This window comes from Protopterus annectens, chromosome 3.part0, assembly GCF_019279795.1.
Source record: "Protopterus annectens isolate FY-2018-M chromosome 3.part0, PAN1.0, whole genome shotgun sequence".
NCBI lineage: Eukaryota > Metazoa > Chordata > Ceratodontiformes > Protopteridae > Protopterus > Protopterus annectens.
Genome location: NC_056731.1, coordinates 931,790,256 through 931,815,067, shown reverse-complemented (window position 1 = coordinate 931,815,067; position 24,812 = coordinate 931,790,256).

Genomic DNA, 24,812 nt, shown 5'->3' with positions numbered 1-24,812 from the left:
TTTTATAACATTACCTGACATGGTTAGTGATAACGAGTGCTCCGATCTTATTGTTTTATGACACTACCTGATATGTTTAAAGATGATGAATGTTCTAACCTCATTGTTTTATGACATTACCTAACACAGTCAGTGAAATCAAGTGTCCTAACCTCAGTCTTTCATGGCTTTCCATGACATGCTCATTGATGGTGAGTGTTCTAATCTCTTTGTTTCATTACACTACCTTATACTGTTAGTAATGATGAGTGTTCTTACCAAAAGGTTTTCAGAGTTTATGTGACATGGTCAGTGATGCTAAGTGATCTAACTTGTTTGCTTTATGACATTACCTGACATGTTCATTGATGCTAACTGTTCAGACCTCTTTGTTTTCCTGATGTATTCTGTTTCCTGTCATTACCTGATACGCTCAGTGATGCAGAGTGCTCTAACCTCATTGTTTTATGACATTTCTTAACATGTTCACCAATGGTGAGTGCAATACCCTTATTGTTTTATAATATTCTTTGACATGTTAAGTGATGATGGTATTCTGACATCATTGTTTTATGACACTATCTGACACATTCAGTGATGATGAATGTTCTAAACTTATTTTATATGACATTACCTTGTTCTAAACTCCTTTTTTATGACATTACCTGACATGTTAAGTGACGTTCAATATTATAACCTCATTGCATGACCTACCCTTGATGAATCCAAACTGAGACAGGTCTAGTGTTTGGAAGTTCTTTATGTCCTGACTGATTGATTAATTCCACAATAAGTCTTTCCATGGCTTTGCGTATGAGGCTGGTCTGACTTATGGGTCTATAATCTCTTGGGTCTGTGGAAGATCTTCCCTTATGCAGGTGAATAACCATAGTTTTTATCAATTCTCTAGGTATAAAACCTCTATGGAGGCTGAGCCTGAACAGTATTGTTAGAGGTGTGGCTAAATGACATTACCTGACATGTTTAGCAAGGATGAGTGTTCTAACCTTATTGTATTATGACACTACCTTACATTTTTTGATGTTGAGTGTTCAAACTTTGATTGTTTTATGACATTACCTGACATGCACAGTGAGGCTGAGTGCTCTAACATCATTGTTTTATGATATTATTTGACATGTTCATTGATGCTGAATAGTCTAACCTCATAGTTTTAAGACATTAATGATATGTTAGGTGATGCTGAGTGTACTAACCTCACTGTTGTATGTCATTACCTGATGTATTCTGTGTTGATGAATTTCATAATATCATTGTTTTATGACATTCCTGACATGCTCACTGAGACTAAGTATTATGACCTCTTTATTTTGTGATATTACTTGACATGGTCAGTAATGCTGGGTGCTCTAATCCATAGCTCTCAAACTCTTAGCATAAGCAAATCTAAACAAAGACAAAAAATAATGGGGGAACAAAGCCCGAAGCATAGGGACACATTTTAAATACTGCTCTTAAAAACTTAGAAAGCTGCTAGAATAAAAGGTCTTGTGTTACCTTCAGAAAATGCATAGTAGCAGAACCTTTTATTCTAGAAACTGAAACTGAAATGCCTGTCATTATTTAGTGAATAAATTCCTCACTTATTTGCTGCAAAAATCCATAAAAATCACAAATTTTATGAGGAACAGACTAGAAATATGAGGTAAGAATCTAGACAGTTGAGAGGTATGCGCTAACCTCATTGGATTATGGCAATACCCAAGTTCATTGGTACTGACTGTTCTATCCTCATTGTTTTATGACATTACCTAATGTGCTCAGTGATGATAGGCATTCTGACATCATTGTTTTATGACGTTATTTGCCACGTTCAGTGTTAATGAGTGTTTAAACCTCATTTTGTTTTATTATGACATCACCTGACATGTTTAGTAATGATTAGTGTTGTAACATCATTACCTGATGTTTTGTGATGTTGAGTGTTCTAACTTTGATTGTTTTACCTCAATAGCTGATATGCTGAGAAATGCTAATAGTTCTATCATCATTGTTGTATGGCATTACCTGACATGCTCAGTGATGCTGGGTGTTCAAACGTTATTGTTTTATGGCATTACCTGACATGTTCAGTGGTGATTAGTGTTCTAACCTCACTGTTTTATAACAATACCTGACATGCTGATTGACACTGAGTGTAATAACATTATTGTTTATGATATTACTTGACTTGTTCAGTGATGCTGAGTGGTCTAACTTGATTCCTTTAAGAATTTAATGACATGATAAGTAATTTTAAATGTAGTAACTGCACTGTTTTATGACATTACCTGTCATATTCTATGATAATGAATTTCCTAATGTCATGGTTTTATGAAATTACCTATGTTCAATGAAACTAAGTGTTTCAACTTCTTTGTTTTGTGATGCTGGGTGTTCTAACCTCCTTGTTTTATGGCAATACCTAACATGTTCATTGGTATTGACTATTCTGTCCTCATTGTTTTATGTCATTACCAGACATGTTCTGTGATAATGAGTGCTCTAATCTCATTGTATTATGGCATTACCTGAAACATTCTGTGATACTGACTATTCAAACCTCAGTGTTTCATTATAATTACCGGTCACATTCAGGAATGATGAATGTTCTCACCTGATTGTTTTAAAATCAGTGTGTTATAAAATTAAGTGGTGTTCTATGAAGCTGAGTGTTTAAACCTCATTCTTTGATTACATTACCTGACATGTTCAGTGATGATGAATGTTTGCATCTCACTGTTTTATGACATTATCTGACACGGTTAGTGATACCAAGTGTTCTAATCCCATTATTTTATGACATTACCTGGTATGGTCAGTGAAAACAAGTGTTCTAATAAACTTAGTGTTTCATGGCATTCCTCGACATGTTCAGTGATGGTGAGTGTTCTAAACCCTTTCTTTTATGACAATACACTAAACATTCAGTGATGATGACTGTCCTTACCTCTTTGTTTTGTGATATTACCTGACATGCTCAGGGATGTTTGGTGTTCTAATCTTGATTCCTTTATGGCATTACCTAACATGCTCAGTGATACTGAATGTTATAACCTCATCTTTTCTTGACAATAATTGACAGTGGTGCTGAGTGTCCAACCCTCATTGTTTCATTACATTACCTGATATGTTCAGTGAAGATGACTGTTCTAAGCTCATTGTTTTATGATACTACCTGACACGTTCAGTGCTGCTGAGTGTTCAAACCTCAATGTTTCCTGGACTTTCCCAGTTAACAAACTGCAAATAAATAAATTGCCTGTCACATTCAGTGATGATGACTGTTCTCACCTCATTGTTTTATGATATTAACTGACCTGTTCAGTTTATGCTATTTCTTACATGTATAGTGATGACAAGTGTCCTATCCTCATAGTTTTATGACATGCCCTTACAAGGTCAGTGACACTGAGTGTTGTACTCTTATTGTGTTATGACATTACCTGACATTATGTGTTGATGAGTGATTTAGTCTAATTGTTTTATGACATTACCAGACATATTCAATTATGATGATTGTTCTAACCGCATTGTTTTATGACACTGCATTACATGTTCAGTGATGCTTAGTGTTCAAACCTTATTGTTTCTTTGAATTACCTGACATGTACTACCATACCTAGTTTTCATGTATGACTACATTATTCAGAGTTTTTTTTTTTTTTTATAGGAGACAGTATATAATTTACTCTGTACAGGCTCCACGTGTTTTTCCCCAATTGATTTCTATATAGTGGTATGCTCTCTGTATGCTGTATTTGCTATTTTTGTTTTGATATCAAGTTTACTTACTGCACTATATGTGTAAAACTGACTTCAGTAGCTGCCATGTGTTACAAAACTGTATGAAAAATGATCTGCATTTTAGAACTGCTCTCTAGATATTAGCTGTTAAAATTCATATAAGCATTGTTTTTTTCTAGCCATATGGTGTGCTTTGTCTCAGCACTAGAGTGCCATTGAAACCTCTGTGCTTTTCCATTTCTTTTACCTGTCTCGCCTCTCTCTTAACCATTTTTTTCTCCTTTTTTGCCTCTCTCTGTTTCTCTCTTTCCTTTTTCTCACTTTTGCCTATTGCATTTCCTACTGTCCTATCTTGCTAACCTCCCTCTTTTTCAGACTCTGATCCCCATCTCCCTACAGCAAACTAATAATGTGTTGTCTCTGTGTAATTAGGCCCATCTGCATCACCTAATTGAAAAATAATTATTTTTACTTTGATAATCAAATGTATAGGCAAAGGCAGGGTAGAGCCATGCCCCCATGTATGCCAATCTTTTTATGTCTTTTTTTGAAATTACTTTTTTATTTAAATTAAGTTTTATGAAAAAATATGTTGATTTTTATTTTCGATATATAGATGATTTAATATTTGTGTGTGAGGGTGGTTGGAAAGACTTGAACAGTTTTATAACTGATTTGCATAAAAATCCATATGGTTTGTCATTTGACAGTATGCAGAAAGGTACCAAAGTTATTTATTTAGACCTTGTTTTGGTGGGAAAAGAGAATGGAAATATTGCCACTGGCATACACAGAAAATTTATAGATGGTAGTCAATATCTTTATGCCACTAGTTGCCATCCCCCCCATGTGCTTAAGGCTTTGCCTTACGGGGAGTTACTATGGATAACTAGGCTGTGCAGTGAGAAAGACTTCTTGTTACAGGAAATAAAACAAGCAGTTAACATGTTTTGGGGGAGCGGATATGACCCAGATAGTATACAGAAGGCTCAAATTAAGATACTGAATGAATTAAAGGAGGAAAGTAGAGTGAAAGGGAGAACTATGGGAAATCAAAAAAGTAAGGGAAATAATCAGAATAAACAGTATACAATAGACTCAGTATATTTTGTATCAGTTTACAATGTTAGAAGTAAAGAAATTGTAAATTTGGTTAAATATTATTGGGAATATTTAGTAAAAGATACATTTTTGGCAACTATTTTACCGAAACAACTTTTTTTTTCATATACTAGAGGTAAAAATATAAGGGATATGTTGGTATGAGGTTCTTTTAGTATGCCAGTAATGGAGGTAAAGAGACCCTTGTTAGTTAAAGGGACTTTTAAGTGTGGCAAATCTAGTGTGTGTATACACATTCTTAACACATTTAAAAGTATTAATAATGTTAAAGTTGAGTTCAGGGGTGTATTTTCTTTTGAAAGTAAAGGGGTGAGATATGCCCTAAGTTGTCCATGTCATCTGTATTACATAGGGGAAACAAAAAGAAAGTTCCGAGTTAGATTTATGGAACATATGAGGGACATAAGGAATCAGAGGGATGACAAAATAATTTCTTCACACTTTAAAATGGAACACAACAGTGATGTTAACCTGTTGTATGGCACTACATTGGAACAAACTGACTGTTTTGAAGAAAATGAAAATATATTAAAACAGAAGTTATTATATAAGGAAAGTATATATATTTTAAAATATAAAACCTTGGTACCTAAAGGTCTGAATAATGAATTGAAATTGAGATGTTTGCTTTAAATTTGGAACACATTTAATTGCTTAATTTTTTGTAATTTATAATCAAGTATAAAAGGAGTCTGTTTTATGTAGTTTTTTTATTCCTTGAAGGTGGTGACACCGAGGCACTAGAATAAAATGTGTTTTACTACGTGTTTGTTTTTTGCTACAAAGTTAACAGTTGGACTTACATTTTCCATTTTCGATCCTGGTTGTTGTGTCCATCTGCGTCGCCTACCTGTGTGGACCCTGAAGGCTTTTTGGAACCTACATGGTATCCTGCTGATTATTCACCTTAAGACAAGAAAACCTATGAACGTACTTATTACCAACAAAAGAGTCCTGCCTTTGTACAAACAGCAACTAACTTTGTATGTAACACTTATACTTTTAAAACCTGTTTTACGTTATCTTTTCTATATAACTTGTATCAGTTTCCATACCTTGTGCCTGCTATAACCCGTGAAAATCGCCTTTTGAGCTGGCACACCCTGTAGGGTCGGCACCTTAATCTTTACTTATACTTACTTATAGTTTCCATTTGTCAAAGTCCTGCATTGGTTTTTGCTCACTGTCTTGCTAATAAATTGTTTCTGGCAGTTGAGATCCCTGCAGTGGACTGGGGTATGACAATAGATGACCAACTTAAATTCATCCTCCATACACAACAAAGCATTAAAAAACCCACGAGAAATTCGGACTACTATATAGACACAAAAAATACCTATCAGAGAAATCCAAACCCACCCTTACTCAGGCTTTCCTGCTCCCCACTCTTTTCTATGCTGTCTCTATCCTCACCAACCTTCAATCCAACCTTATATCTAAGCTGGAGCTCACATACAACAAAGTTGCTAGATTTGCTGCTAATATGTCCTATCGATCTCACCACTGCCTATCTTTAAAAAGCCTCCTATGGCTAGAGTTCCACCATCAACTCCTTCTACCTCAGCTGTACCTCACTCATTCCATTCTTAACTGCCCCTCCTCTTGATCAGGTCTCTCCTCTCTATCTTACTATACTCTAAATCGAGCTCTTCGAAGCTCACGACTTAACCTTCTCAAGGAGTGCATGCCAAAGAAGAACACTGGCAAACTCCTATATAGCCACTCTTTAGTGCACACTTGGAACAAATTACCCTCATGAGTATGTTCCATTACCAACACCAATTTCTTTTAAAAAAAAGCTAAAACCCCACTTGCTAAACTCATGGTTTTGTCCATGCCATGTTCCCACCTAAACCCTCTACTAATCTATTTTCCAACTACCCCATCTCCTTTATACACTAAACTATTACTGCACTCCCTCTCCCTTTATTGCCTGGGAGTCTCTTTCTCACTGTTGTTTATTGTTGAGTACTACTTTGTATGTAGATTTGTTTTACACTGAAAAACATCATTGCTGACTATTTTTGTAAATAATATGTTTGATATATTCATCTATACTATATGTACTAACTGAAAATAGTCTCTGTCTGAATTTGTATCTGCAGATGCTCATAATCTAACTTTAATGTATTCCACTTTTATACTGAATTGTATACTGTAATATTTGAGTAATGCTGGAGCTTTTCTCCTTGGGCTTCCACTGAAAAAGGGCTTTTTCAGCCCAGTCAGACTAACCCTGTCAATAAATGTAAAAATAAAAATAAATAAATATGTTCAGATATGATGAATTTTCTCACCACATTATTTTATGACACTACCTGACACATTCAGTGATGCTGAGTTTTTTAACCTTGTTTTATGATATTACCTGGCATATTCAGTGATGGTGACTCTTCTAATCTTATTGTTTTATGATATAATCTGACATGTCATAGAAAGCATGTGTTCTGTCCTCAATATTTCATGACATTCCTGGATGTGTTCAGTGATGGTGAGTGTTATATGCTCTTTGTTTTATAACAATACCTTATACATACAGTGATGATGAGTGTTCTAACCTCTTTGTTTTATGAATTTACCTGACATGGCCAGTGATGCTGAGTGTTCTAACCTGAACATTTTATGACATTGCCTGACATGTGTACCAATGCTGATTGTTATAACCTTTTTGCTTTATGACATTTCCTGACATGTAATAGGTGCCAAAGACTTTGTCTGCGCCAGTAAACTCGGTTCTATGGATCCCTTCAGGACCAGAGTTTTAGTAAAGAAGTCTATAATTTCCAAGGGTTCTAAAAGGAACCAAAGACTTAGCTCTTTTCGAGGTCGGTGCCGACGGATTGGAAGGCACCGATAGTGTTCTCTTTTTTGGTTTCTCCAAAACTCTGGAAGATGAAGATGAGGAAGAAGATATCGGTCTTACGCTTGGCTTTGTCAGCACTGAATAAGGCCTCACTGAAGGCTGATGGAAGCATACCCTTCAAAATAAGTTTATTATGTCTTTCCACTAGTGTCCTGTGATTGAAACTGTGACATGTAGAGCAGTCTTCTTGAAGGTGAACAGGGCCTAGGCAGTAAACACATAGCGAGTGAGCATCAGACATAGGAATTTTGTGACTGCATTTCTGGCATCTTTTGAATAGAGAAAATTTAGGTTTATCTGCCATAATGAAAACATATTTCTAAAGTTTGTAAATAATTGCAGACAACAAGACAGTTATACAAATCACGTGCACACACATGTGCGCACACACATACACACACACACACACACACACACACACACACACACACACACACACACACACACACACACAAACACACACACACACGTAGAAAAGCTTCAGAAACAACAACACTCACTGAAGAAAGAAAGTTTTTAAATAGAAGGAGATCAGCAGGAAGAAAAACTATCAACGATGATGGTTGAGAATACATCAAGGTGTATGAAAAGAGAAGGACAGGATAAATCTAAAAGTTTTATAAAGGAGTGGATGGGTTAATGACTAATAGGTAAGGAGAAAGGAAGTAAAAACTCTTTCAAAATTTGAAATATATCAGAAAAGTTGCTCTTAGCTCAAAAGCAGTGGTGAGTGTGTCTGTCATGAAAAGCAGCAAACGAGTTCTGAGGTAACTAGGAGGGAGCATTGTAGTTTAAGCTTAAGCTTGAGAGTTTTCAGCTTTTGAGAGCTGTAGTAATAGCCCAGTGAGTTCTGAGGCTAGGAACCAAAACCATTTGTCAAGGATAAAATGAAACTTGACAACATCAGATCAGTTGTTTAGTGTGTTATAGTTGCTGAAACTTGGCAGTGGCTATAACTTTAGTAGCACTTTCATCATCCCTCCCGACTGCTATCATATTGGAAGGATAATGCAACAGTTGTTTAGTGTGCTGTAGTGGAACTGGCCCTAGCCACATTTAAGTAAGCTAGATTGTAGTAGTGCATTTGGCCAATGCTTCTGCATTCTTTCCAAACCAAAATGTGGAAAAATCCAGTAGACATAATTTTACTTTAACAGCTCTTACTGGTTAACATCTAGATGGAGCAAATCCTCAGTATCACTTTGCAAAGGGATGAAACAAGCAATATAGCTTATTGAGTTCTTGTGTAACTTTTATAGGCTTGTAGTAGTCTGAGTCTGAGGTAATATTCCCCTTTGCATCTTGAGCTACTGTCACTTTTTGCCATAGTTCAGAAGTAAGATATTTGTTTTGTTTGGAACTTGTTAAACATAGTAAATGTCCTTGACACTATGTAGGAGGCTTCCAGAAGTATTGTCAGGAAGCTGGAGTTAATGTTTTTAATTTTGCTAAGGGTATTTTTATTTTGTAGACTTCAAAATGTATGGTGGCAAATTTCCTGTAGTCATAGGAATATCTTCTGGGTTCTTGTGTATTTTTAAATTGAAAAAAATGTCTGCTGGGATCTTCCTGGGGATGGAAATGCATTGTTCCTTTACTGTTATAACATTTCATGCAATCATGATTTATCTGTGTTATTATTGCATTTTTGCATTAGCTTCAGCCTTGGTGGTTATCCGAGTCTCATAGTTTAGACCTTTTAGGAGTTTAATGCATTTTGTTTAGGAGTTTAATGCATTCTTGTCTCCGTCTACATTTCCCTCATTAGGCCAGTCATCAAGTACGATTCCCCATTTGGCATGTACCTCACTAGACACCTGCAACCACTGGAGAGGCAGCAAAAGTACCTCATAAAGAGGATCCTAGGCCTTAAACACTTGTCCTATATGGACAGACTCAAAAAACTCCAACTATTCTCTGTCTCATATCGCCTACTTAGAGGCGATCTCTGCTTGACTTACAAATCCGTGTCTGACCCAGCTCTGTTAGAAATGCTACATCTAAAGAAAATCCCAGTCCCTCCACACCACATGCTCTAGAGACCTCAACCTTATTACCACAATCAACAGAACAAGCTGGAGGGACAGGTTCATAACCCAGAGACTGCCCATGCTATGGAACAGACTTCCCATACATGTCAAACAGAGCACCTCACAGGCCCTCTTCAAGAGAAATCTTGATGAGTGGTTGGGAAATAGAAAATTCACCCTGGGGATCACTCCAGTGGCTCTACTCGACAGAGGCACTGCGAACTAAGGTCGGGTGGCACGATGCCAGGGTAATCCTATGGGCTAGGCTTGTAAAGGCTCCAGGGCCATTAGCCTAGTACACACCTATGAACCTATGTTTTATAATGATGGGTATTCTAACATCATAGTTTTATGATATTTTCTGACACATTCAGTGATGATGAGAGTTCTATTGTCATTCTTTTATAACATTACCTGACACATTCAGTGGTGATGATGTGTTCAAACCTCATTGTTTTATGACATTACCTGACAGGTTTAGTGGTGCTGAATTTATTTATTTATTATTTATTTAAAATTTGTTTAATAAGAAAGTCCGACTTGTAACCAGCCAATTTTCAGCGGAGGCCTGGGGAAAAATGCTCCAGATCCATGTCTTTGTAATGTGGGAGGAAACCGGAGTACCTAACTGAGCTAACCAGCCATGTAACCCAGAGAAAACCCACACAAAGGCAGGGAGGACATGCAAACTCTGCACAGAAGACACCCTAGCCGAGAATCAAACTGGAGAACCTGTTGCTATGAGGTGACAAAGCAAACCACTGCAGCACTGCACCGTCCGTTTTATGAATGTTCTAACCTCTTTTCTTTATGACATTGCTTGACATATTTAGTGTTGCAGACTGATCTAACCTCATTGTTTTATGACATTAATGACACATTAAGTAATGCTGAATATAGTAACCTCACTGTTTTATGACTTTACATGACACATTCAGTGATGAGTGTTCTTACTTCATTGTATTATGGTATTACCTGAAGTTTTGTGAGACTGAGTGTTCTAATTTTGATTGTTTTATGATATCACCTTTCATGTTCCGTGATGATGGGTATTCTAACATCATTGTTTTATGACATCATCTCACACATTCACTGATGTATAGTGTTCAGTCCTCGTTGTTTCATTATGCTTCCAGACATGTTCAGTGAGGATAGGTTTTTGAAACTGCCTCACATTCTGTAATGCTGATTGTTCTAACCTCATTGTTTTATGACATTACCTGACACATCCAGTGATGCTGAGTTTTTAAACTTCAGTGTTTCATTACATTACTTGTCACATCCTGTGATGACTGTTCTCACCATATTATTTTGTGACAGTACCAGACAGGTTCAATGATGCTGCTTTGTCTTACCTCATTGTTTTATGAAATAACTAACAAGTTCAGTGATGATGAGTGTTCCAATCTCATTGTTTTATGACATCACCTGCCATACTCAGTGATGATGAGTGTTCTAACCTGATTGTATTATGACATTACCTGACATCCTGTGATGCTGAGTGTTCTAACCTTCACTGCTTTATGGCATTACCTAACATGCTCAGTGATGCCGAATTTTCTAACCTCATCATTTTATGACAATAATTGACTTGTGGAGTGATGCTGAGTGTTCAGCCCTCATTGTTTTATGACAGTAAGTGATAACTTCAGTGATGCTTAGTGTTCAAACCTCATGGTTTGTCTGCATTACCTGACATATTCAGAGATCCAGAGTCTTCTAACTTCATTGTTTTATGGCATTCCTTCACATGTTCAGTGATGATGAATGTTCTAACCTTATTGCTTTACGATATTAGCTGATACATCAATGAAGTGTTCTTATCAGAGTATTTCATGACATTCCTGGACATGTTCAGTGATGGAGAGTGTCATAAACTCTTTGTTTTATAACAATACCATATATGTATGGTGATGGCAAGTGTTCTTACTTACCTCTTTGTTTTATGAATTTACCTGACATGGTCAGTGATGCTGAGTGGCATTACCTGACATCTTCCATGGTGCTGTGTCTTCTATCCTAATTTTTTATGACATTTGCTGACATGTTCAGTGATGTTGAGTCTTATAATCTCTTTGTTTTATGACATTACCTGACATGTTCACCAGCGCTGAGTGTTATAACCTTATTGTTTTATAACATTCCCCTGATATATTTGGTGATGATGGGTATCCCAACATCACTGCTTTATGATATTACCTGACATGTTCAGTGATGTTGAGTGTTCTGACCTCATTGTTTTATGACATTACTTGACATGTTCAGTAATGATGAGTGCTCTAACTTCAGTGTATTATGACATTACCTTACACTCTGTGATACTGAGTGTTCTAACTTTGATTTATGATGTTACCTGACATGTTAAGTGATGATGGGTATTCCAACGTCATTGTTTTATGACATTACCTGATACATTCAGTGATGATGAGTGTTCCAACCTCATTGTTTTATGACATTACCTTACATTTCAGTGGTGATGAGGTTTCAAACCTAATTGTATAATGACATTGCCTTTGTCTGGGATGCTGAGTGTTCTAACCTTAATTGCTTTATGACATTACCTAACATGCACAGAGATGCTGACTCTTCTTACCTCATTGTTTTATGACATTATTTGACATGTTCAGTGATAATAAATGCTCTAAACTCATTTTCTTACGACATTACCTTACTTGGTCAGTGATGCAGAGTGTTTTAACACCAGTATTTCATGACATTCCCTAACTTGTTCAGTGATGGAGAGTGTTCTAAACTCATTGTATTATGACATTATCTGACATCCTGTAAGCTCAGTGATCTAACCTTGAGTTTTTTATAACATTGCCTGACACATTCAGTGATGCTGAGTGTTCAGACCTGATTGTTTCATCCCTTTGATTCACACGTTCAGTAAAGATGAGTGTTCTAACATCATTGTATTATGATATTACTTTATGTTGTGTGATGCAAAGTGTTTTAGCCTTATTGTTTTATGATATCACCTGGTATGCTCAGTGATGCTGAGTGTTCTATCCCCATTCTTTTATGACATCACTTGACATGTTCACTGATGCTGTGTTTTCTATTCTCAGTGTTTCATGATATTCCCTGACATGTTCAGTGATGGTGAGTACTCAAACCTCTTTTGCTTATGACATTACCTTTTAAGTTTAGTGATGATGAGTTTTCTTACTTCTTTGTTTTAAGACATTACCTGCCATGGTTAGAAATGCTGAGTGCTATAACCTCATTGTTTTATATTACCTGACACAGTCAGTGATTCCTAGTGTTCTAACCTTACTGTGTCATGACATTCCCTGGCATGTTCAGTGATAATGAAGGCGCTAACCTCTTTATTTGATAATATTACCTTATTTGTTCAGTATAATGAGTTTTCTTTCCTCTTTTTTTCATGATATTAACTGGCATGGTCAGTAACGCAGTGTGTTCTAACTTCATTGTTTTATGACAATATCTGATATGCTCAGCTATGAGGAGTTTTCTAGCTCCATTGTTTTATTACCTTACCTGACACATTCAGTTCTGCTGAGTGTCTTATCCTCTCTGGTTTAAAACATTATGTGACATATTCAAAGATGCTGAGTGCTCTATCCTCATTATTTTATATTACTTGACATGGTCAGTGATGCTGAGTTTTCTAAGCTCGTTGTTTTATGACATTGCCTGACATGTCCACTGATGATGAGTGCTCTAACCTCATTATATTATGACATTACCTGATGTTCTGTAATGCTGGGTGTTCTAGCCTAGATTGTTTTATGACATTACCTCACACATTTAGTGATGTTCAGTGTTAAAACCTCATTGTTTGATTACAGGAGCAGAGTGGATAGATTACTGACTCGTTCTGGTTGGGACGTAAGTGTCTGTGCTTGATCTCCCTGATTGGTCTGGTTGCTATTCAAGGCATCTATTACAAAAAGGCTACAACAAGCCTACAGACCCTTACATCATCTGAGACAAGACTGTGGATCACCAAACAGCCTGTAGTCTGCTTCTCATCTTGGGAGTGGTGCAACTGTTTTGCTTCCAGTGAGAGAAGAAGCAAAGGAGTATGGTGTCCCAGCAGAGTGAAACTCTGATGAGACCAACACTAGAAGTAGTCAGACAGTAGCCATTCAGGTGACTCCCTTCTTTTCATCATTCTTGATAAGCCAATTCTTTCTTTTCAGTAAGCACTGCATGATTTACTTCTAATTTCAGAATATCTGCCTGAATACTTTATCCATAAATCATCTGGCTCTACTTATTAGTTTCCTGTCAAATGTTTAGCAGTGCCACGTACAGCCAAAGACACCTTGAGGTGACATTTTTCCTGTAAAAGCACCATTGAAATTTCACCAAAACCTAGTTGCACATTGGACAACTAGATTGGAGTGACAAGCACTACCCCCAGAGTTACAAACTGGATATTCCTGACATCACTTTAAGTTCTTACTGCAACCGTCTAATCAATAAAAAGGGACTGTTGCCATGGATATAAACTTTCCTACTATCTCCATTACTAGCTTGGATGGTATGAGCATCCTGAGGCAATGTAGAAATTGCCTCATGTTTACTGACAACCAGTTACTTTTCAAATAAACTAAGGTATATGAGGAATGTATTTACACGTTGTCACTGGAGGCAAAGCTCTCACATAACCTCATTGACATTAGGAGTGGTTTTATCAGTAGTACACACATTGTACCCTTCACACACATAGTACAAATCAGACACATAGACACACATATGCTGAGAAACTCAAATGTAAACTTCCTAAACCTCAGTGATATCCTAGATGAAGTACACATAGAAAATACCCTCAGCAACTCTGAATGCACTCTTTCAAAACAACACCCACATCAACACATACAGCTGCATTTTATGGATCCTCTTCTTTTAAGCCCATAAGGCAAGTCACCACACGATCCAACATTCTGGTCATTAGAGACTCCATTGTGAGATACACTAATGTCCTTCTCACCAGGCTGAGTAAGGAGAAAGTCATGATCAGTTGCTTATCAGGGGCCAGGATCATCCACATTATGTTTGCACTGAGGTCTTTGGACCACAAGTACCAGTATGACTCAGGGCTCAGTCATAGTCCATGTGGGTGTAAATGATCTGAAATGTATCTCCCTAGACTATATGAAGAGAGAGACATCATGGAGTTCTTGGAATATATGTCCCAGGTTGGTATGAGCCTAGCTTTACATCCTCCAAGGATGATGCCACAATATGAACAACAGATGACTGCCTTTAATAATTGGCTTAGTTTCTGGTGTCATTCTAAGGGGATGCAATATTTGTCAGCATGGAAGGAGATGATCAACAGACCATGCTGCTTTACCAGAGATTGTCTTCACCTCTCCCTTCCAGGCTTTTGAATATTAGCTAAAACATTGTTCTCCCCCACAGTACCTTTCTTAGGCAATGCCAAACTGAAATTACTTATGACATAGCAAATCAAAACTAAGAAAATCTTAGTGTTACTGCTCAATGCTTTGAGTCTATACAAGAAACTCCACTCCCTGCAAGCTCTCTTCACCCTAGAGAATGCTGATGTCTGTGTGGTCACTGAGACATGGTTTGAAGTCACAGAGAGCACACCAACAGTATAAGGTTATAATGCCTTCCACACATTTAGACCAGCAACTACACAAACAGGGACTAAAGGTGGAGGTATCTTGATTTTACATCAAAAATAAATATACCTCAAAGCTGGTCAAACAGGACAAGGCACTTGAGCTTCTCCATGTTCAAATCACCACAGGCAAAATTCAATACCACTTCCTTGCAAGCTATAGATCCTCCTCTAAGAACCAGGAAGCCTATACCATGTATTTAAACTTATCGGAAACACTCACCATCCAACCCAATACCATATTTACGGGTGACTTTAATTACTTCATTGTTAAGTGGGAATCATATATGATACCAAATGTACAGGCACAGAGATTCCTGAATTTTGTAAATACAAACTCCCTGGACCAGACTGTCAATACACCAACAAGGGGTGCAGCCATACTGGATCTGGTCCTCACTAATATGGGACAATGCTGCACACCCCCGACTGTAGTGTCTTCTCTGGTAAGGCCAGACCACAAAATTGTCTCTTTAAAGTAAAAATAAAACCTGGAACCACAACTAACACTGGATTATTTGGGGACTAGTCTAAAACTAACTTCCTACTATTAAGTGATAACCTGGCAAAATTTCAAGCCCCCATAAACCCTGTGAATATTGCTTCTTATGCAGAACTGTTCACAGAAACCCTATACAAGTATATTAATAGCTGCAAAGAGTCATCTGTACTCACCAGAAAGAAGTGCAGAACTAACTCAAGAAACAAGCCCCCTGGTAGACTCATAACATCAATAGGTTGTATAACAGAAATTATGGCAAAAATTAGGTGCAGCACTCAGCAAGGATTAAAGCACTCTCATCAAATTAAGCAAACACCTCAGAGCACAAATGAAGTCTACCAAAGCCAAATTGTAGGTAAATTTGGCCTCCCAGGTCAAGGACAACCACAAGGTATTTTTTAAGTATGTCTGCAACCTCAAAGACATCGCACAATTGGGTGTAGAGCTCATTGTAAATGGAACCACCTATACTGAGCTAGAAGATATAGCAAACCTACTAGCCAACAAATTCATCTCCAAATTTACCCCTCTCTCCCCATCAACCTTCCCTCAGGGAATACCATCAAGTATAACTCCCCCTGCTATCAATAGGGAGCAGGTCCTTAAGGTTCTCCCTAAGGCCAAGAACACTGCATCAATGCTCCCAGACAGTATCCCAAGATGCCTTCTAAATAGCATGAAACATGATCTATCAGGCCCTGTGGAATTGCTATTTAACTGTAGCCTCCAAACAGGTTTCGTGCCTCATAAATGGAGAACAGCAACAGTCATCTCTCTGTATAAAGGTGGGCCATACACAGACCCTGGAAACTACAGACCCATAAGTCTCACTAGTCTCATATGCAAAGCCATGGAATGAAATATCAAAGAAATGATCAATAATGACATACGAAACTTCCAGAGACTGGACTCAACCCAATTTGGTTTCATCAAGGGCAGGTCATGCCTACTCAACCTAGTGGACTTCTTTGAGAAGGTCACCAAAGCAAGGGCAAAATAGTTTATACTGCCTAGCTTGACCTGGCCAAGGCATTTGACACAATCCCCCACTTGGCATTGATGACAAACTTAACTAGGAAGTTAGAACTGGGGAGTCCACTCTGCAAAGAGGCCAGTCACAAGCGAAGTCCCTCAGTCCTAGGGCTGCTCCTTTTTGGCATTTGTTTCTCTGAAGTCAAGGCCAATGTCAGTAGCCTCTGACTGACTAAATTAGCAGATGATTGCAAATTAGGAGCTGTTATTGAACTGCCCACTGACAAATGTTCTCCAGGAAGGGCTGACACAAACAACTGGTGCCAGAGCCATGAACTAAAACTAAATGCCAAGAAATGTGTAATAGTATCCCACGGGAAGTCATCCACCCCTGGAAACTATCATATTGCCTACACATTCCTAAGAGTTGACCTAGTTGACAGGGACTTGGGGACACACATAGTAATCTAGCCTTTGACCATCATGTGTCTACAGTAGAGAGGAAATCATTCTATGTTGTGCAACTTATAATCAAAGATATGGCATCTAGGTCCAAAGAAGTCATTGTTCCACTGTTTTCAGCATTCATCAGACCTATCATTGGGTACAAAGCCCCATTTGGTATGTACCTAACTAGGCATAGCCAACAACTGGAATGTCCACAGAGGTTCCCCACTAAAAGAATACAGGGCATACATAACATGTCATATGCAAACAGCCTCAAGGTCCTATTCTTGTACTCTGTCTCTTACAGACTGTTCAGGGGAGATCTATGCCTGACATACAGGGAAATGTCAGAGCCTACTCTGATGATGGAGCTCCTGCATATCTGCAAAACAGCACCAGAATTACCCATGCTAAAGTCTTAAACCTTACCTGTGATATAAATAGGACTTGCTGGAGAGACTGGTATGTATCCAAAGACTACCATCTGGAACAGGCTCCCCATCCATGTGAAGCAGAGTTCCTCTCTAACCCAATTCAAGTGTAACTTGGACAATTGGATGGGGAACAGGAAATTCATCCCTGGTCTGACATCTATCTCTCTAATGGACACAGGCAGCATGTAAATAGCTCTTTTTCTAGGCCCCTGCTTTTAAATATTTCACCTGCTAAGATCCTGCTTACACTTGTCAAGGGTATCAGAACTTGCCAGAAATTTGGGATGCATGACTAGACATAAAAAGGCCCTTGTGGTTGTTAGCCGAGTACACATCTATGAACCTATTACCTAACATGTACAGTGATGATGAGTGTTCTCACTTCATTGTTGTACATCACCTGACATGTCCAGTTATGCTGAGAGTTCAATACTTATTGTTTTATGAAATTATCCAATACATGCATTGATGGTGAATGCTCTAACCGGATTGTTTTATAATATTATCTGACATGTTTAGTGATGCTGACTGTTGTAACTTGATTGTTTTTTGACATTCCCAGATATGTTCAGTGATGCTGCCTGTTATAACTTCTTTGTTTTATGACATTACCTGATACGTTCAGTGATGATGAATTGTCTAACTTGATTGTTTTCTGATATTATCTGACAAGTTCAGTGATGCTGATTGTTTTGACCTGTTTGATTTATAATGTTACCTGAGATGCTCTGATATTCTCATTGCTATAGCCTGATTGTTTTGTGACTTGTTGTGACATGTTCAGAGATGCTGAGCATTCTATTCTCATTGTTTTATGACATTACCTGATATGTTCAGTGATGCTGAGTGTTCTAACCTCATTGCATTATGACATTACTTGACATTATGTGATGCTCAGTGTTCTTACTTCATTGTTTTATGACATTACCAGACATGGTCAGTGAAGATGATTGTTCTGTCCCCAATGTTTTGTGACATTACCTGACACATTAAGTAATGATGGTTCTAACTTTTATGTTCTATGACATTATGAGACAGATTCAGTGATGCTGAGTGTTCTACCTCATTGCTTTATGACATTACCTGACATGTTCAGTGATGACAGGTTTTCTAACCTCATTGTTTTATAACATCACTTGACATGTTCTGTGGTGCTGAGTGTTCCATACTCATTGTTTTATGAAATTAATTGTCACACTCAGTAATGATGAGTGCTCTTACCTCTTTGTTTTATAACATTACCTGATGAATTCAGTGATGTTGAGTGTTGTAATGCCATTGGATTCTCACATTATCTGACAGGTTCTGACTTTATTGTCTTATAATATTAATTGACATATTTAGTGTTCTAACCGCATTGTATAATGATATTCCTTGACATGTCAGTCATGATCGGTGTTCTAACCTCTTTGCTGTATTACATTACCTGACATGTTCATTGATGCTGAATGTTCTAATCTTATTGTTTCATGACATTGTCTGACATGTTCACTGATGATGAGTGTTCTAACCTCTTTGTTTTATAGTATTACCCGACATGTTCAATGATGTTCGATGTTCTAACCTGATTGTTTATGACATTAGTGTTCTAACCTCATTGTTATATGACATTACCTGACATGTTCAGTGATGCTGACTGTTCTAACCTCATTGTTTTATTACATGACCTGACATGTTCAGTAATGGTCATAGCCAGCATTAGGCACCCACCAAAGCCGCAGTCGTGGGGAGCCCCCGATTATCTCCCCATATACAAGGGCCCCCACATGAAGCAATTGCAGGTTTCTCCATCTCTTCTGCCTTTATTCAGTGCCTCCTAGATGTTTGCATGGCTGTGTAATGTCACTGTGTGATTCCGTCTTTTTTTTTAATTGGGTGCAAGGTGCATTGAGGCTGAAGCAGAAAATGAGTCAAGTAATCTGTATATGGGTAAACAAATGAATTAGACAGTCTGTAGCTGTGTGCATGGATTTATTTGTTTGTCAGGTAAGTGAACATTTCAAAGACAGTCTTCAGCCACAACATGAGCCCAGAAGAATATACAACAGTTAAGAGAAAAAAAATATATAACAAAGCAATATTAGCATTATGCAGAATAATTGTTTAAGTAATTGTTATACTTTGCACATCCTACAGAAAAGTATAGTCTCTAAAGAGTGGCAAAACAATTTATTTCTTACTGTTTGACAGTTTAAGCAATTAAATCAGCTGCTATCTTTGTAACTCTGGAATTTGCAACAGACTTTTGTTGTTGTTGTGTCTTTCGGCTTTTCCCGGTTAGGAGTCGTCACAGCGGAACACGATTTTTACATGCAAAGTTACCAGCCCTGATGCACAACCTTCAACGAAGGTACGCCCATTCACGCATGTCTCCACGCAGAAGACGCTCTAGCTGAGAATCAAACCGGACAGCGTCTTTCTGTGAGGCGACAACAGACTGTTAGGTGTTATTTGAAGTTTTTTGAGGGGTAGGGAAACAGATTTTGTTTATTTCTTTCGTGATTTTGACAGACAGGCTGATTAGCTTTATAAGACCTACTATGAAACATTGAGTCTCAGCTGAGATGCAAAATACTGATAATTTAATATTTCAGCACAATAAGATCACATTGTCAAAGACTGCTACTCAAAACATCTCAGAACAGTAGAAAATAATCATTTTGTTGCCCCTTGATCTCTCTGTATTCTATGAAGTCACACAAAACCAGTGAAAAGTGAAAATGTGTAAAAGACAAGTGACTCACCTTTTCCCACATCTTGTTGCCCCTTGATCTCTCTGTATTCTATGAAGTCACACAAAATCAGTGAAAAGTGAAAATGTGTAAAAGATAAGTGACTCACCTTTTCCCACATCTTGTTGCCCCTTGATCTCTCTGTATTCTATGAAGTCGCACAAAATCAGTGAAAAGTGAAAATGTGTAAAAGATAAGTGACTCACCTTTTCACACTTCTAATTCTCACAAACTTTTAAGAAAGGGTCTATATTAGAAGACCAAAGACACATTCTTTCGAATGCATCTTGGTCGAACTTAAAAGGCTGAAAACACAAAATATGGAAGCGGCTGTTAAGCAAATGTCTGAAATAGTTTTTTATTTTTTATTTATTTATTTTTGTTGGAACAACAATTTTTTTCCCTTAGAAAAAAATCGCTGTTCTGACACTTTGACATTGTAAGCTTTTGCTTATATAGGGTTGATTAATCACCGTTCGCTTTTTTAAGCATTCGGTGATTTAATATAGACCCTTAAAGCATAGCAAATGCAGAAAAGTAAGGTACAGCATACCTAAATGATGGTGACTTCTAAATAGGAGCTTGCATTCTTAATATACTGTTTTTTTTTTTTCAAAAACATTTTTATTTTGTTTTCATTATAAACATACGCAAATATACATATAACAAATACAATAAAACAATAACAAAACTATTTACAATATTTACATTCATTCATAATAAACAATCGTTTTGTCCATGAGAAGGTATCAATATTTGCTCAAAAGGTTTTCCAATTTTTGCCATGCTATTTTTTTTTTTATGAGTAATGTTATGAATTCTATAACAAATGATGTGCAGTTCTTTTTTACAAACAACCTTTGCTAAATTAATAAAATCTTTAAACATAAAATCTTGTTTACTTTTCCAGTTTAAAGTAATAACTTTTCTGGCATTTACAAGAATTGACCAGAGTACTGAATCTGAAATTTAGGTATTACATTAGGTGTAGGAACATTGAATAGGATTAGTGAGTTAGAAATATGACAGTTATCAGACCATAAAGCATTTACAAAATATCTGAAGTCTTTCCAGTACTGAACAACATTTCTACATTCAATGAACATGTGACATCCCAGTTGGCCTCTAGTAATTCATCACATTTCCAACATTTACTTTCACTGTTTTTAAATATAAGATTTATTTTATGTGGAATATAGAAACTCCTATTCAGAAATTTCCGTGTATACAATCTCCAATATAATGAAGAAGATGTACCATACATAGAATTCAATAACAATTTTTTGGATTCATCAGATATTTGTTCTCCATTAATCTTTACATAGTAATTCCAAAAATATGAGTCAAACTTTAGTGTCTTCTCTTAGTATCTTATAGGTAGGTGAGATACTTAATTTTTGATTATCTGTCTTTTTAAGACACCTAATAAAAAGCTGAATCAAACTAGATATAGATTCAGTCTCTAGGTTGATTGATACTCTCATTTTGTTTTCTATAAACTGCTGTAATTAGTGTATAAATAAACAGCTGTCTTGACTATTATCAAAACTACATAAAAGAGAATTTAGTGGTTTAATACTCTTATTTTCAATAAACTGATGCCAGAATATCAAGTTATTTTCCTTTAATTTTTTGCATCGCATTGATGTTGAAAGAATCTAGGCAATCAGGGGAGTATGCTATAGGGAATATAAGAAATAGAAATTGTTTAATGTTGTAATTACAATCAATTATATTTTTAAAGTTATTAAATATTTGATTAATGCCATAAGAAAAATGATCACACTTCTTATTAAATAAACAAAATTAAAGTAAAAGCCAGTGAACTCTACTTATTCCATATTGTTATTTAAATTGATTTTTTTATAGTTTTGACATCAGTTATATGAATCTCATGTATTGTTGTCCAGCCAGATATATAGGTAGGTGTGATCCAATGTAATATTGCATTAATTGTAACTGATTTGGAATAAAGATCTAAGCTAGGGAATGCTATCCCATTACTGTTCCAAGCTCTAATGTGCCATTTATAAGTAGCATGGAATATATTTTTTTAAATAAGTTTTTGGGAGGGGGTAGTATCAATGACTGTATATAAAACAACATTTTAGGTAAAATTATCATTTTAATTAACGACAGCCTATCCTCCATTGTGAAGAACATTTTATTCCATCTTTTGATTAGTTCACTAATGGTGGTTGTTAAATTATTGTAGTTTAGTTTAACAGACTCTTTCCATGTACTCGTTATACTGACACCCAAATATTCTAATATATCATTCTCCCAATTAAACAGGCTATTCTCTCTCAGGTTTTTGTTGATATTTTTGTTAATTAGTAATGTTTTGGATTTATGATTAAATTTAAGCCCGGAAATTCTTTCAAACTTGCTTAAGGTATTTATGACATCATGAAAAGAACCATCAATATCACCCAATGTTAACAACATATCATCATCAAATAATTGTATCTTAGGACAATAGTCCTTATTAATTTGAAAGCCCTTTATATTTTGCTTGTTTCTGATATATGTAGCAAAAGGTTCTATTGAAAGAGCAAACAATAATGGTGACAAAGGACAACCTTGTCTAGTTCCCTTGAAGATTTCTAGTGGTAAGGATAGACATGATCCGATTTTCACATAAGCTTGTTCCCCACTATAAATTTTCATTAATAAGTTGACAAAATCTGAGGAGAATTCAAAACCAATCAGAATTCTTTGTAGATAAAACCAACTAATAGAATAAAAAGCCTTTTCTATGTTTAGGCTGATAATAGTTAGTTGTTTTTGTATTTGCATGTTATGTTTATTAATGATAGCAATTTATTAATGTTATCTTGCACTTTTCTGTGAAGAATGAACCCTGTCTGATCATTATGTATTAGATAAGGTAATATTTTCTTTATCCTATTAGCCAATATTGTCATGAAAATTTTATAATCAGTGTTTAGTAATAAAATTGGCCTATATGAATCACAAGATGAGGGGTCCTTACCTTGTTTTAATATAGGGGAGATAATTGAATATTTTCACAATGGGGTTGTTATACATTTTTGCTTAACCATAGTAAAGGCACTCATCATTTTCTTTATTATATATTCAGGAAAATCTTATACAGTTCAGGAATTATTCCATCCAGTCCTTGAGCTTTATTATCTTTTAAATTTTTTATTTGCTCTTTCACTTCTGTTAGTGTTATTTGTTTATTTAATATGTTATTTTGTTGCACTGGCACCTTAGTAGTTATATTTTCTTGAATAAAATTATTTATTACATTATCTGTCTCCAAAAGTGGTGTGTTATTATTTATATCTTTATAGTAGTTTTTGAACACTTCTAATATGCCCATTAAGTTAGATGCACTCTTAACTGAACCATCGCTTTTATATTTAATCTCATTAATAAGATTTTGATTGTTTATTTTTTGGATCTTACCACTGTTTTATGTAGATATTTGGGATTTACAGCATAAGACTGTAATTTTAATTTTTCCAGGTTTATGGCTACCTTATGATTAAGTGTTTTTGATTTAACTTAATAATTTCATTATGTTCTATTTTATTTGGTTTTGCATCCATTTTTATCTTGTCTATGTTTTTTTGTAAGTCTAAAAGTTCTTTGACCCACTCTCTCCTTTTTTTTAAGGTGCCAAGATTTTATTCTACCATATATATAAACTTTGTGTTCCATAGAATAGTATCAATCACTTCAACACTATCATTTGTTTCCATAATCATGTCTATTTCTATCATTATCCATTCCCTAAAGTCATTTAACTTAGTTATGTAAGCAGGAATTCTTTGTAGAAATCTTAAATCATCTGTATGTGTAGTTAATGTAAAGTTTATAGCATTATGGTCCGAAAGTGGACAAGTCATTATAGATACGTCACTTATTTTAGAGTATATATTATTTGATACAAAGACCTTATCAATGTTTGTTTGTTTACTTGTGTACCAAACCAATATGAATAGTGAGTATAGAATAAGGAATAATGTTCTCTTAGACCATATATATCTTTAAGGTTCATCTGGTTTGTAAAGTCATTTAACTTCTTGGTTTGAGGTGTTAGTTTTATTTTACCATTTTTAAAAGTATCGTTGTCTGATAATAGGCAGTTAAAAATCACCTGTTGCTATAATTTCCCCTTTTGCATTTAAAGTAATCAGGTCCAGATATTTGTCAACATATTTAGTACTCAGTCCTGGTATCCAGTATATATTAATCAAAGTATAATACTTCCTATTGATTTCCAAAATAACCATGCTTAGCATCCCATCTTTATCTGAAATTGTATCTATAATTCTTGGCATAGTATAAATATTTTTCCATAGAATAAGAGTGCCCCTTCTCTTAGT